At 40.7% G+C, this 16,700-nt stretch overlaps 1 protein-coding gene across 1 annotated transcript in view; it reads right to left on the reverse strand.

Annotated features, from left to right (window-relative positions):
• Positions 1–16,700, reverse strand: part of ELAVL4 (ELAV like RNA binding protein 4) — a 90,470-nt gene that overhangs the window by 50,312 nt on the left and 23,458 nt on the right. The window lies entirely within an intron of this gene.

Genomic DNA, 16,700 nt, shown 5'->3' on the forward strand with positions numbered 1-16,700 from the left:
CCGGCAAATGGCTCACAGTAGGACAATGGGCATGTAGTAGGGGAACAATTAGCCCTGCTTTATAGGATGTGATTGAGGAAAAGTACTGAGAAGATGAAGCAGGAATAAAGTTCTACGGGAAAAATGAATTTAAGCTCATGGAGCCTGGTTGTAAAGAGGCCCTATAAGGCATGACAAACATAGAGAATCATAAAACTGCAGAGCCAGAAGTCACTTAAGGAAATAAAATCTAGTAAAATCTAGTTCAAAACTCTCATGTTTGAGATGAATTCCAGAGACATCCAGTGAACTGTGTCATCGCAAACTGGGGCAGAGCCTGGGCCTACAGTTTTCCTGGCCCCGAATGCAGCCCACCAATCCCCCTTTTCCATTCTATCCTATCACCATCCCTTACTAGTCCTTCATGATAAGACTTCCATTGCCTCCGAAATTGATCAATTCTTTGGAAATGGAATCATCACTAGCTGTGTGACTTTGAGTAAGGGACTTCAATTCTAGGAGCCTTAGTTTTCCTCATTTGTTTTTTTTTTTGTTGTTGTTGTTTTTGTTTTAATTTAAAAAATTTTCTTTTACATTTATTTATTTTTGAGAGACAGAGACAGAGCACAAGTGGGGGAGGGGCAGAGAGAGAAGGAGACACAGAATCCGATGCGGGGCTCAAACCCACAAACCGTGAGATCATGACCTGAGCTGAAGTCAGACGCCCAAGTGACTGAGCCACCCAGGAACCCCTAGTTTTCCTCATTTGAAAATGGGAACACCTGCCTTGCGAGGTGGTGACATGATGTACAGAAACCACCTGAATAGTAGTGGGAATGTAATTCACATTCATTGATATTTATTTGTTTTTATTTTTTAAAAAGATTATATTTTTAAGTAATCTTCATACCCAATATTGGGCTCAAACTTACAACCCCGAAATCAAGAGTTGCATGCTCTACTGACTGAGCTAGCCAGATGCTCCCATCATTGATATTTATTAAAGTCACTCTACCAATTGTCTGACATCACTTGTCTCACTTCTCACAAGAAGGCAATGAGGCATATTCTCATATTCTCCACATCTTGTAGACAAGGAAAGCAAGGCTTAGCAGATATCTGATAACTAGCAGCTTCCATTATCATCACCATTTGGCTATTGAGAGAATTTCTGGGGGATAAGCACTTTTATATCATACACATGTAGTAAAGTGTGCAAGCCTTAAGGGTACAACTCAAAGAATGTTTACAAAGAGAGCACGATTCGTACCTGAGTAGTCACCTTTCAGATCATGATATAGAACATGACTAGCATTCCAGAAGTCTTTCCTGTGTCCCCACCTCCATCATTCACACCTCCCGAAGGTAACTGACTTCTAATCCAGAGATTTGTTTTATCTGTTTTTGAACTTTAAATACATGGAATCACACAATATGTACCCTTTCATACATTATGTCTGGGTGTCATCCATGTCGTTAGATATAGTGGTAGGTTCTTCTTCTCCACTGCTGTAGAGAATTCCACTGTATAAAAATATTGGGGGCAACTGGGTGGCTCAGTCAGTTAAACATCCCACTATGGTTCAGGTCATGATCTCACGGTTTGTGGGTTCAAGCCCTACAAAGGCTCTGTCAGTGCAGAGCCTGCTTGGGATCCACTGTCTCCCTCTCTCTCTGCCTCTCTCTCTCTCTAAAGTAAATAAACATTTAAAAAATTAGGGGCACCTGGGTGGCTCAGTTAACGGTCTGACTTTGGCTCAGGTCATGATCTCACAATTCGTGAGTTTGAGCCCCACGTCAGGCTCTGTGATGACAGCTCAGAGCCTGGAACCTACTTCAGATTCTGTGTCTGTCTCTCTCTGCCCCTCCCCCCCCCTCAAAAATAAACATTAAAAAAATTTTTTTAAATCACATTTTGGGGTGCCTTGGTGGCTTAGCTGTTTAAGTGTCAGGTTTTGTCTCAGGTCATGACCTCATGGTTTGTAGTTTTGAACTCCATATCGGGCTCTGTGCTGACAGCTCAGAGCCTGGAGCCTGCTTTGGATACTGTGTCTCCTTCTCTCTCTGCCCCTCCCCCACTCACACTCTGTCTCTCAAAAATAAATAAACATAAAAAAATTTTTTTAAATCACATTTTATTTATCTCTTCTACTGTTGATAAACATTTGGTTGTTTCTAGTTTTTAACTATTTTGATAACGCTGTTATGAGCATTATGTACTTGTCTTGTGATTTACACACACACACACATTTCTGTTGGGAGTATTCCTGGGAGTCTATTTTTGGGTCATAGAGTATACTTATGTTCTGCTGTAGTAGCCACTGTCAGTATCTTTTTTAAATGGCTGCACCAATTTACACTCCCACCAGCAGAGTATGAAAGTTCCAGTTGCTGCACACCCTTATCAATACTCGTTGAGACTTTCTTGGTTTGGTTTGATTTTTGCTTATTTTCTCATTGAAGCAGAGTGATAAAGTAAAAAAGGAATATGTTTTTAGTCAAGGCAACAGCTGATTTAAATTGTAGTTCCACCACCTGTTAGCTATGTGCTCTCAGGCAGGTTACATCAATACTCTGAGCCTCAGTTTCCTCTTTGTAAATTGGAATAAAGCCTCTTGTGTAGGTTTATTTTCGGAAAGAATGCCTGGAGGCATAATGACTAATATTCTGCATCATGCCCTATATAGGTGTTACTTTAATTCTTTCCTCTTCTGAATGATCATAAATTGGAAATGAAACCAAAAGAAAAAAAAAAGTCTCAAGAGGAGTCAGAGAAATAAGGCAGATGGAGGAAGGTGAGGAGCTTCTAAGATTCTTTATCATTATAAGTAACTTAAGTGGTTCCCCTTATCACATCATCAGAACTTTTTTCTTGGATTCAGGTCAACTGTGGGATTCTGGAAGGCTGGTTGAGACAGCAAGGAGAAAACAAAGAGTTTCTGAGAAGAATCTTATTATTTTAAATGTTTATTTATTTGACAGAGAAAGAGAAAGAATGGAGGAGGGGCAGACAGAGGGGGGCACAGAGGACCCAAAGCAGGCTCCAAGCGGCAGAGAGCCTGATGCAGGGCTTGAACTCACAAACCACGAGATCATGACCTGAGTCGCAATCAAGAGTTGGAATACTCAATCCACCAAGCCACCCAGGTGCCCCATCTGAAGAATCTTAAATCAAACTCTTCTCAGCACTGATAGAAACTGTACCAACACAGCCTAGTCAGCTGCTCTGTCCAGGAAACAATGAGGGAGATGCGCCCAAGGGATGTACATGCTAATGGAGATGATGTCGTAGAGCATCATCACAACTCCTGGCTGGGAGGCAGGTTTCTGCTCTGCCAAACTGTTGGGCCTCCTGGGCCTGAGCCGTGTCTCCATTTGCTGTGTCGTCTCACTGCCTCACTAAGTGTCCAGGCAACAGACACAAGGAGCACTGCCAACTTGATAAGGAACTTAAAAGCAGAATTTATCTGGTTCAGAAGGCTGGGTTGGCAGAACCACAGAGCTACCCAGCTGCTACATTTTGACTTAATGGCAAAAGTGCTAGTCCCATGATCTATAGAACACCTTCCCTGCTCTCCGTATTTGTCAAGCTACCCTTCTTTTTATTTCTTTTTATTTTTTTTAATGTGTATTTATTTTTGAGACAGAGAGAGACAGAGTCCGATTGGGGGAGGGGCAGAAAGAGAGGGAGACAGAATCTGAAGCAGGCTCCAGGCTCCTAGCTGTCAGCACAGAGCCCCGACATGGGGTTCGAATTCATGAACTGTGAGATCATGAACTGAGCCGACGTCAGACGCTTAACTGACTGAGCCACCCAGGTGCCCCTGTCAGGTTACTCTTCTTATGGCTCTCCCACAAACACCTAGAAAATATCCTGCACCGAGGCAGCCTTTTCGGCATGAATGATGGAGTATGAAGAAGAATGTAAATCATACCTAAGCATGCTGAGATTCTATGGGATCAAGACTGTTAAAGGTCACCTGACAGCCAGGTTCATCTTTTGTTCACTGGATGCTCGCCTCACAGACATGTGTGGTGAAAGCCAGCACTTGTCCATGTAAACATCTCACAGGTTTCCTTGCTCCAGAGAAGCCTAGGAAGCATCGAGTCTGCAGTAAAGCCATGTCAGTTCCCCAACCATCTTCCCCTATATCTTATGTGCATTTCCTAAATTATGCTGACTCCTGGACTGGAGCCCCATCTGTAGATCAGACAACCTTAACTGGGCTCAAACTTTTGAAAAGGATCGATGAGATGCAATATTTGGTACTGAGCTACTTCAACCGACCAAACCTATAAATTAGGTCAAGTCATTCTTGGCTTATGGAGATGGAGCTCTCTTTGCTCTGCACACAAACTACAATTATCCTTTTGTGTATTCAGAAAGAACTGATGAAAATACACACAATCACACAGAGTTTGCTCAATAAAAAAGTACAATGCTAAAGCTGAGAAACACTTGCAAATGTTTAACACACATCACATAGTAAGCCCCTCACTCATCTTAATGATGCATCCCAGGATACAAGACAGGCTTAAAAAAAGGAATCACAAATGTAAAATGTCAGAATCAAATCCAACACACAAGTGAACCAAGAGGATTTTAAAACATTACTTGGAAAATAAGAGAAATTGCCAAGGTCTAAAGATATGGAACCCAAGAATATTAAACTGTAATATTTTAAGGTTATATGACGTCTTTAACGAGAGGACACCTGTAATCTCAATTTGGGGAACAGACCAGAGGTAAACGTATGTTAGCAGGAAGTATATCCTCCAATAAGTGCAGAGGCTGGCTTCACAAGATCAGAAGACTTCCTTCCCCAGGCTAAAGCCTTTGATATTCTAACAGCACAATTTTCATTGCAAATAAATATATCAGTTACTCAAGTGTGACTATGTATTTTCATGAAACAGTCTGTGTGGGTCTCATGGCCAACTCTGCAGCTGACCAGGTTCCAAACCGTTTTTGCCCTCCTTCCCTCTTACGAATGGCAATTAAGAACAGAATTACAGTGAGCATCCAGGATAGAGCATTGAGGAGGTTCAGTTGACTTCAACTCTAATGGTTGTACAAAGCACTGCATTAAATCTTTTATGTTCCTGTGATATATTTTAAGAAACATTATACAGGCAGAAAATTTCAGGGATAAACTATTAGAGCAGTGCACAATAACATAGGCACTCAAATCCTGTCATTGTAAATGTCAATGATTTGAATGACTAATTATTCACACTCAACGCATTAACCTCACCCCTCCCACCACTTTTTTTTCAGAAAAATATACAACAAAAGCAAGAGGGAAGGCCTCAGACATGCAGCTGCTGGATCAGCACTCAGGGATATTTATCTCTGTGGAGGGACGTAAGAAGCAGAGGCCAGGCTCAGCCTCATTCTTAAGGTGCTCCTGAAAAAAACAGCCCATCGTAGTGTCTCCATCGCCACAGTCCTGGGTCCTTAGGCCCCATAGCCTTAATTACCTGCTCAATCCCTTCTTTTATTTTGTCCCCCCAAAGGTATCTGCTTCACTGTTTCCTGGACTTGTCAGGTCAGATGCACATAAAAAATGGGGTTTATTTCCATTATGGCTAGATCTTAGAATGCTAGATGAACAGAGATGGAGCCCCGGAGTGCCAGGCACTGTGCTGGGCCCTGAGGATACAGAGACAACAAAGACAAAGAGATAGCCCTCATTGAGTTCCTGATGGAGATGCATGAGATACCAGAGAACACGAAGGACCACAAAACCCAACCCCATAATGTTAACAATGAGGAAACCTAGGACCAGAAAGGGGAAATTACTTGCCCTGGGTGATACTGCTAGTTAGAGCAGGAAATGGGACTTAAGCCCAGGTCTACAGACTACCTCACTTGTGTACTCTTGTGACAATGCAGACATGGACATTTAGATGAGGGTTTATTTCTCCTTTTCTGGGAAGAGGGAGTAAGGTGGCCATATCATAAAAATGCCCTTGAACAGAGGTGTGGAGACATGTCTACCTCCATACTTTATTGAGTATAGCACTTTACAGTTTACAAAGAATGGTGACCTGAGCTCCATAGCTCAGAGAACACATCTGTTTTGTTTATTATAGCATCTCCTGCATGTAGAACAGCGCCTGATGATTCTAAGTTCTGGATAAAGGACTATTGAATGAATGAAAGTCCTTGCACGTTCGGTAGTTCACTAGATCCCTCAAACAACCCTGTAAAGTACAAGCCAAAAAGGTATTAATGTCATCCCATTCTTAAATATAACAAAAGAGGGCAGAACACTTACTGAGTACCCACTATATGCCAGGCATACATTTAGATATTATTTCATATACAGATTGTAAGAGGCATTTGTTCAAGCAGGAGGGCTGAATCTTTGGCTGACATGAGCCCCCTTGAGAACCTGTTGAATGCCTTTTTCCATTCTCCCCAGAAAAATGTACACACACACACACACACACACACACACACACACACACACACACACCATTTTACGTACACTAAAGGCAATCCTTTGTCTCCAGATTGAAATCCTCCAGCTGATTCTAAGAATAGCAATACAATCAAAGTGCAAAAACTTCCCTTCCTTCCCAAATCTTTCTTTTCATGTAACTTCTTGTTCTCAGAATTCATGAATTCATTAACCAAACAAATATTTATTGCCAAAGGGTCTACATGTCAGAGGAGAGAGCAAGCATGTCTTATGGCCAGAAGGTCCTTTAAGTATATTAAACCGGACTATTGTAAAATTCTAAAAATGTACTTAAAGTCTCCTTTAATATTTCTTCCATTAGCTCATGGACTCCTCACAGTTCCTTCTGTCCTTCACTCTTCACAAGGCTTTCATCTGCTCACATCTGGGGAAAGACTAGAGATATAGGGCTGGTCTTCCTCTTCACAACTAAGGACAGTTATTGTCCCGGGCACCAGAGAGCCACCTTGGAGGCTCTACCGCAGCCCCCTCACCAATCCTGTCTGCCATACTGTGGCCTTACTCCAATATTTTCCATAAAAATGCAGTCCCACAATAAACTGCTTGGTCTTGCATTTACATATCTTAACCCACTTTACACTCTCAGGATTTACTTCATGAGACACATAAAGGGTTACGACTTTATGTTACAGGAACCTGTGCTATGGTAAAACGCAAGACTGACATTCGTCATCCAAGAGCCCAGTGCAGGGCCCTTGTACTCCTATCACTGCAGTTCTCAACTTCTGGTTTTCCGGAGGAGGGGTGGCTTCAAGGGTCAATCTGGGCAAAAAGACCAAGAGAAAAGAAACTAAGAAGATCACAGGAATACGGTGCTTCTTTTCCAAATACTCTCCCCTTTACTTTTAATGCCCTCTAAATGTCAGCATTCCCAGAAACTAGAAAGATGGAGTGTACTGATTGCAAACATGTCTCAGGTGTGTACATCTGAGACACACGCACACACGTATTTTATTCAATATTTTAATGAGTATTGAAAGGTGTTTTCTTTTACCATGTTGGAAGGACTTTTGAAAATTTATGTATAAAGGCTAACCCTTATGTAATAGAACAAGCGCTCCCGAGAGCATGAAGAATAATGTTTACCAAGGGCAGTCACTGAATCGAACCATTAAAGAAATAGATTTAAATTATTCATGAGAACAAAAATAAAAGTCCTAATTCTCTTTGTAGGCATTTCCCACTTAACCCTTATAAAATCCTGACACGCAGTATGTTAGACTCTGGTGGTGCAGCCCAGACTACTGCATCTCACCCGCCTTTCAAAAGCCTGAAAAACAAATCCCCAAAGTTAGAAAATTACACAGCAGGCTCTGTGTTCCTGAAGACAGATATTATTTTTAGGAATAATTCCTCACTTCTCTTCTTGCTCCTTTAAAGATACTAAAAATGTCCTTACAACCCCCAATTTCATATTTTTTAAAAGTTTTATCCATCAGCTCATAAAATCCACACTCTCCCCTCCTTCTCTTCAAGAGGCTTTAATTCACTCAAGTCCCTTCAGATTAATATTTTTTTCTAAATGCAATGCTTTCCTGGTTATGATTCAACTGGGAGGGAGACACATGTTATTAATGGGTTCCAAGAGCAGGGGCTGAGATTGATGATCTGATCACTCTAAGAAAAGGGAACTTGGGAATATACTCACCCCGCACCCCCGCGCCCCCCACCAAATTACAAGTGATGACTCACAAAAGACCCCTGGAGCAGAAGAATCTGGCTGAAGACTGCACTCATGTCCCTCAAAAACATTTGTACCAAGTTTCCCTAATTCTGCTGGAAGGTAACTAGAAAACTCTAGAAAAAATATTTAATTCCAACTGGGGAAAACATGCTGACAGTTTAATAGTACCTTTGGGTAGATGCACAAATAACCTGAAAGACCTATTTACTCTAGGAAGTTATGTGGTAATAAATTCTCAGCATATCCTTAAAACAAGTGTGTTCAAGTCAACACAAGTTTATTGAATGCTATTATAGACCAAGGCATTGTTCTAGGAATACAGAAAACAAAACTAATTTGGTCCCTGCCTTTAGAGTGTTCAAGTTAGGAGGATGGAAAGGGAGGGCAGATAAACAAATAATTAACTAAAACCAGTTGTATATACCCCTTTCTTTAAGCAATTGCCTCCAGAGTTTCTCTAATGACTCTCCCTCCTTCCCAAAAAAGCACATACATGAGATATACACGGACAAGTTCTGATACTGTACTGACAGTCCTGTTTCCAGTCTAAATGCTTACGTCCTAAACAAATGACTGTTTGTAACAAGGAGGTAAGCTTAAGGCATTACTCCTTTGAAACAGCATCTTCTTCACTGGAGAGGAATACTAGGCATGCCAAAAGTATTCTCAGTGGGGGTAGTCAGGGTTTTTAAAAACTCAGCAGTCGCTGGAGAGAACAAGAGGCATTAATACTTAAAATAGCAGGGCCAGCGTGGATATGAAAAGCATAATCAAAATTTAATTTCTCTTAGGCATTATTCTCAAATTCACAGAAATCCAAGTTTTTAATCTTCCTCCCCAGATACAGCACACACATTTCTCCTCCTAAATAAATACTGGCCTCCTTTATATCTTACAGTGTTTCTTTAGGGCTTTAGTTTGGGCCTAAAATGATTTCCTGGTATGCCTGTCCTGGGGCAGTCCTAGTAAAACCCCTGGGTACTTGGTTTTAGCAGACTTTTACAGCTAACCTTTCAGAGCCAAGGGATGACCCGGCCATCCAGTTCATTATAAAGATGAGGAAACCTTTCTGTCACCACCCCTTGAACCCCCAATTCAGTGCTCTTTTCCAAAATAAAGATCATCTCAAACTTTCAATAAGCCTTCTTTGTTAAAGACATATTTGAAAAGCGCAAATGTTTTCATTTCAATATAAATACAATTTCGTGGCCAAGCTCTCGCTTTCTGCAAAAATATTAGATCTAATAAAAAAATCAACAGGAGGGGCACCTGGGTGGCTCAGTCGGTTAAGCGTCTGATGGCAGCTCGGGTTATGATCTCACAGTTTGTGAGCTCAAGCCCCGGGTCAGGCTCTGTGCTGACAGCTCAGAGCCTGGAGCCTGCTTCAGATTCTGTGTGTCCTTCTCTCTCTGCCCCTCCCCCCTTCTCATTTTCTCTCTCTCCCTCTCTTAAAAATAAACAAACACTAAAAAAAAACTTCAAAAAAAAACTTAAAAAAATCAATTGGAAAACAATTCCTTTCCCATTCTACCCCTTAAGCTTCTAAACTCTGAATATTTAATGTGGACAAAATAACCAAAATGCTTCATAATTAGCTATGGGTACCTGTTGGGGGAGGAACCAGTTGTGATGGTAGACACGTCATCTTCATACAAAGAACATCAATGGATAATTTGTAAAATTGCTTCCAGAATTATCAAGTTGAGCTTCTTTTTTTTAAGTTTATTTATTTATTTTGAGAGAAACAAAGAGAGCCTGACTGTGCATGCGCTCATGTGCCTGCGCGAGTGGGGGAGGGGCAGGGAGGAAGAGAGGCAGAATCCCAAGCAGGCTCCACACTGTCCACTGGAGCCCTATTTGGGGCTTGAACTCATAAACCAACCATGAGATCATGACCTGAGCCCACCAAGAGTCAGACTCTTAACTGACTGGACCACCCAGGCACCCCAAGTTAAGCTTATCTTCTGATTAAATGCATAATCAATAGCCAGTGGCATAAATATTGTATACTTATAAAGTGCCTGGCTGGTGGCTCAGAGTGTAAGCAAACTCACCGGGATTCAGCTGAACGAAGCAATGTGTTATTCTGCATCTGTATCATGATCTGCAGCATGGGGTCACTCCTCCGCATTTGTGTTAAAGCACACTCAGATTAAATTCTTCAGAAATACAAATAAAATTTTTTTTTATTAAAAAAATTTGTTTAATGTTTATTTATTTTTGAGACAGAGAGACAGAGCATGAACGGGGGAGGGGCAGAGAGAGAGGGAGACACAGAATCGGAAGCAGGCTCCAGGCTCTGAGCCATCAGCCCAGAGCCCAACGCGGGGCTCGAACTCACGGACTGCGAGATCGTGACCTGAGCTGAAGTCGGACGCTTAACCGACTGAGCCACCCAGGTGCCCCTAAAATGTTTTTTTTTTTTATTGTGAAAATTTGTATTTGTTTTCTTAACAAACCTGGGTGGGAATGGGGAGGATAGTGAAGGGAAGTAGAGGGAGTCAGTATCTAGAAAATTCTATACAGGGCAACCTTCTCTTTGTTAAGAATTGTATAATGCCAATGGTTCTTCCAATTGTGCAATTCAAAGGAGAAAAGATTATTTGGGGGCATACTGAAGCTAAAGATACTAAGTGAAATAAACAGTTCTCAGCACCTCAGTGTATGTGTAAGTGGCCATGGTAAATTAGACCTGTGGACAATTCACACAGCCTCATGTTATATCTACATGTTCATTACTGAAAAAATCTTGAACATCATTCTGATAGGGCAGTTTTAAATTTGAAAATTACTTTATCACATTTGAAATTTTATTTTTCATTTCTTCCTCTTCTGAATTTCTTTCTTTCTTCCCTTCCTTCTCTCTCCTTTTTTCTTCTTTTTTTTAATAAGAAGGATTCATTAGAAAAAAAAGACTTTTTGACCTGATAGGGGAACTTTTTTCCTTACACTACCTCAGAGAGTTATTTGGGACTACCATTCATCCTGGACACCCCCTGGGAAGGCAGATGGGTGTGAGTAAAATGGGACTCTAGCCTAACAGCGTTCCTAAGAATGCAGACCTAGGCTGGGAGAAGTGTATCTCTGAATTATTTGTGGACAGCTTGTTCACATAGAACATAGAAATTCAAGGTTTGCAACTGTCAAGCTTTAGGGTGCAGTGAAATAGTCTCATTCACATTGGTGGAAATGTAAACTGGCACAATCTTTCTGAACCTTATGTTCATATTCTTGGACCCAAGGATCCATTCTGAAGCTCAGAAAAGCATTGTAAAATTCTAAAGACCAAAAGTATGCATGATAAAGTATATTATGAAAAGTGTATCTTAGAAGAGTGAAAAAATAGAAACAACCTAAAGGGCCCAACAAGAGGGGATGACTAAGTAAGTTACTGTATAGTTTTATGACATAGTATTCTGCAGCTGTTAAAATTATGTTTATAATGGGTTTTATAACAGAAGAAAACATGTATGATAAATGTAGAAAAAAGTGAAATAAAAATTGATTATCTTGATTACATAAACATGTACAATGTAGGAGGGAAAAATAAAAATACTAACAATAAAGGGTGGGATTATAGGTGACTGTTACACTCGTCTCTATCTTTATTTTCCAAGTTTTTGTCTTACAATGAGAATACAGCACTTTTATAATCTGAAAGGAAGTTATTTTTAAAAATGAAAGAAAATGTCAAATCCTTCAAACCAGTTTGGAGTCACAGTATTAAAAATTATTCCATCTCCTTCCCAGAGCTGTCCTGCGGGATCTCTCCTTGGCCACACTCTGCTCCTACATTAGAGGACACATAGGAGCCCAAATGAATAAAAATCGCATTTCTTGAAACGGCCTGTGATTCAGTTTCTCCTTCACCTAAATCACTGTGTATTAGCAAGGTTACAATCTAAGTCTGCCTTATCGCCTGGCAGCAACCTTCAGGAGGACAGCAAGGAGAGAAGATGATTTATAAGAAAACCATTCCCTGGATCGGGGAGTGAAAAGTACTGATCCGTTCTAAAAGCTCCTGCTGACAAACTCTGATATTATGAACATTCTGCACTTGGACAAAAAGCTCCCACTTTTCTTAATTACATGGTCTGAGCAGGAGCCTGCTTTTAGGATCTGCCCAATCACACAACAGCCATTTATTTTCCCAACCGCAGCTGCCAAAATTTCCCTGATCTCTGTTCTGTGCTCCATCTTCAAGGACATCTTGTGAATGTATGACACTGTCAAGCAGCATTCCATGCCATGCTTTTTAAGCTTCTCTCTCTCTCTTTCCTGCATACAGAGATCTTCCTAATACATATGTATTAAAAATCTCACGAACAAAAAGCAAAGTGGAGAGGAAAAAAAAATCACAAATACCACGTATCAGAATGTTTGTCTACTTTAAGACAAATACTTTATTATGACAATGAACCACTAACACTCTTTGTCCTCTGTATGATTGGTTTCCTTTAGTTTTATGGACTCTGCATCTTGTAATTCATTGTGTCTCCTCTTTGTAATACTGCTAGAAAAATGAGGGGCAAATTTGTAGCCCTCTGTGTTTAAGGAAAGAACACAGAATCTCCCTGCAAACTTTTGATTCTTGTTTTTAATGTTTGTTTTATTTTTGAGAGAGAGAGCAAGGGGCAGAAAGAGAGAGAGACAGAGGATCTAAAGCGGGCTCTGTGCTGACAGCAGAGACCCTGATGCGGGGCTTGAACTCATGAACCATGAGATCATGACCTGAGCTGAAGTCAGCTGCTTAACTGACTGAGCCACTCAGGGGCCCCTTGATTCTTTTTCAACACAAACTTAACCTCTGAATTTATCTTGGTTTTTTTTTATTCTCTTAATTTTCCTTCACCTCAATTTCCTCATTGTTCTATTTTTTAAAAAAAGAAAAATAGATGTATTTTTACATATTTTTATGATGTTGCCTTATAACAACAGAGAATTTTGGATTTGAATAAAGAACAAGTTAATATTTTTATCTTCACAAATCATCTTTTGTCTTTCAAAATATGCTTCTGAAATCTCACTAATTCATATAATTGGACAAAAGTCAAACTGGCATTTTAAAAATTCAGAAATGGTAAGACTTTTTAAAACACAGGATAAAGTTTCAAAATTGTTACCTTTATACTAAAATTTAAACTGCATTATATATAATTCTCAGATAAGACCCTTGTAGAACTAATTTAATAAGTCCCTAAGAATAATTTGGATACATGTATATACACTAAGGTATTGAAGAGTTTACATCTTTGAGTCAGGTAACCATGTCCTTTGAAATCACAAAGTAAATTTGCTTGGCAAACTGCTCCAATTCTTGATATATTCTTTTTATCCCAGAAATTTATCTTAAAAAAAAACAAAACAATGAAAGGCTAACAATATTCAGAGTGAGCTGTTGTCAAATTAACAAATTTTAGGGCAAACTAAATTTTTTTTAATTATAGGCATACTTTAAAGCAAGTCAAAAGTTTAAAAAAATTTTTTTAATGTTTACTTATTTTTGAGAGAGAGAGAGAGACAGAGTGCAAGTCGAGGAGGGCAGAGAGAGAGGGACACAGAATCCGAAGCAGGCTCCAGGTTCTGAGTTGTCAGCACAGAGCCCGATGTGCGGCTGGAACTCACGAACAGTGAGATGACCTTAACCGAAGTTGGGACGCTTAACCAACTGAGCCACCCAGGCGCCCCAGCAAGTCACAATTTAATAATGACAATATTGAACTTCATTTGAACAGCTCTTCCCCACAACTGAAGTTAGTTCTTAAAAGAAGAGGAAAGGCAGCACAAAGGAACAAAAGTCAAGCTAATTCCTTAACATCAATGAGTTCCTTCAATGGGCCAGAAGCCATTATGATAAATGCCTGAGATACAGGAGAGAAAGGGGTTTCCTGCCTGCAAGGAAATAAATAAATCAGTAAATAAGTAATTACTCTATAATGTCATAAATGTGGTAATGGAGAAGTATATACAAAGTGCCCAGCAAAGTCCCTGCCTGGAGTATAGCAAAGGCCCAATAAATGGAGATCCTGTGATAACACTGATTAAAAAGTGCTTTGGGTTACACAGGAAAATGTTTAGGCAAGCAATTACCATGAACTTCTAATACTACCAACAGCGCATAATAAACAGTGATAGATGTAGTCAGGTAGGTTACTTCACTTAATTATCCCACAACTGTGCAAAGTAGGTAACTGTCGTTCCCCTACTTACAATTGGGGAAACCAAGGCTTGAAGAAGTGAAGTCACTCTACATAGGATGAAGGAGAAGTGAGGCCTGAGGCAGTATCTGCTCTCACTCAGCCAGAACCACAACTTGAACTCAAGTGTGAAACCAAACTCTGCCCCTTCTGAAACCTCCAAGTCAGAGGAAAGAGCTCCTATCACCATAAAATGCAACCCCAATGGTCGTGGGAGAAAGTAAATGATCGAATCCAATTAAAAACCTACTGGGCTATATATCTACCATTAGTCATTAAAACTGTCAAATAAATGGATGCTAGAGGAAAATCTTAGTTCAAAATTCCACATGGTGTACAGGCAAGAGCATGAAGTTTGGAGTTTGTATTTGAAAACTGGCTCCAGCCTTGACCGTGGTTTAGACACTTAAGACTCTGAATTGCAATTTAAATTTACTCATCTGAAAAATACACATAATTCTATCTGCCTTGCAGGGTGGTTGTGAAGATGAAAAATAACAAATTTAAGGCATCTGGCTCAGAACTTGGCACACAGTAAGGACACAATACATGTTCATTCCCCTTGTCAAAATTGTAACATTCTAAAAACATATCCCCATTAAAATGAGGCAGTAAAGTTGACTAGAGCTGGTAACATTTATCCTTGGAATTTAATTTCTGAAATGGAAAAAAATACTTAAGAATGTTAGTACTCATCACCTATGTCAATAGCTATTTCCTTCATCTTCAAAATGTTTCACAAACATTAACTAATAAATTCTCACAATAATACCAGTCAGGAACATACAGAGCAAAGGGAAAGGGATTAAGTGAACTTTAAAAAGTGAGTAATGAAATCACCATTTTTAACACTTACAAACATAATTTCTGGTACACTTTGCCTTTTTAAAACACCCTCTACTGTGAGTGGCTTAAAGTTAGATACTTCAAATGTAATAAGTGCAGTCACTCAGGTTTCTGATTTCCCAAGAGGAAAACCCTCTTGTTTTCATGGGAAATTTCAGGAAAATTGCCACAGTGCTCTCTGTGGAAGGATAGCAGAGGGCATTTCTGACTTTCCACATGGACCTGCTCAGGGTGGAAGCATAGAGGTTGTCTGTCCTTGGTGCACCCTCCACTTGGACTGCTCCTTCCTTCCTGTGGACCCCAAGGAGCAGCTACGTTGACCACATGCACTTCAGGAGAATTTTACAGGGCACTGTTGGAAAGGTGTGGTGGGAAGCGCAGAGATAACATAGAAAGTGTTATCTTCCTGCAGAAATGGAATGAAGCCTTACAAAGTCACTGGAAAGAATTCTTTAAATCACATGTTAGACTCAGGGGATTTTATAAGCACATTCACACCCAACACCCCATTTCATCTTCATGAAGACCCTGAGAGATGAGTGGGCTTTGCCCCCCTCCCCTATCATTTGTATTTTACAGGTGAGCAAACCAGGGGCTAAGCAGCAAACAGAAAGCAGAGTGACTAGCCCTGGTTCCCAAGGTACAGAGCTGGGATCCGACCCCGGGTCTTCCTGTCACTGACTCTCATCTTCCTCCTTTACCCACCACAACCTCCATAAACCCTGGAAATCACCCTCCCAGCAACATTTTCTCCAGCCTGCAAGGACAAACTAGAACATGCTGTGGTCTCTCCCGTGCCACACTCTCCGCAGGCACTCCTGTTGGCCTGGAAAGCTGTCCTCTCCCACCACCAGGCCTAACAGACCTTCCCCAACACCCCATCTTTCCCCAGCTCCCACCTCTATCCTTTGCACATACTTCCATCATGGACATTTACCACACAGCCTCGAGACTCTCCATCTTCCTGTCTTTATCGCTGGACTGCGAGCTCCTTGAGGACAGGGGCTGTGTTTGATTCATTTGTAACCCCAGGGACCAGTGCAGAGCTCCAGGTTTTGTTGGCAGAATAAATGAATAAACAGGCGGCTCTCCAGGTGCTCACCTGCTCTCCATAGCTAAATCTGCTTTCCTTGCTCTGTTCCCCACCATTCCTCTCTCATCATAAACCTCTCTTGTATCTTTCTCAGCTCTTCAAAATCAATTTAAAAATAACAGCGCTTTTGGGGCACCTGAGTGGCTTAGTGGGTTGAGCATCTGACTTTGGCTCAGGTCATGATCTCATGGTTCGTGAGTTCAAGCCCCACATCGGGCTCGCTGCTGTCAGCCCACAGCCCACTTCAGATCCTCTGTCCCCCTCTCTCTGCCCCTCCCTCTCTTGTGCTAACTTGAAAAAATAAATAAAAACATTAAAAAAAATAAGAGCACCTTTATCTTTTAAAGCTATATTGCACTTATCACGCTTGTCTTCCTCAACTTCTTTCAAACTGTCCCCAAAGACTGTATTTT

This window comes from Lynx rufus, unplaced genomic scaffold (assembly GCF_022079265.1).
Source record: "Lynx rufus isolate CCGP_SWC_20201006 ecotype Redwood Valley unplaced genomic scaffold, mLynRuf1.p SCAF_2, whole genome shotgun sequence".
Classification (NCBI taxonomy): domain Eukaryota; kingdom Metazoa; phylum Chordata; class Mammalia; order Carnivora; family Felidae; genus Lynx; species Lynx rufus.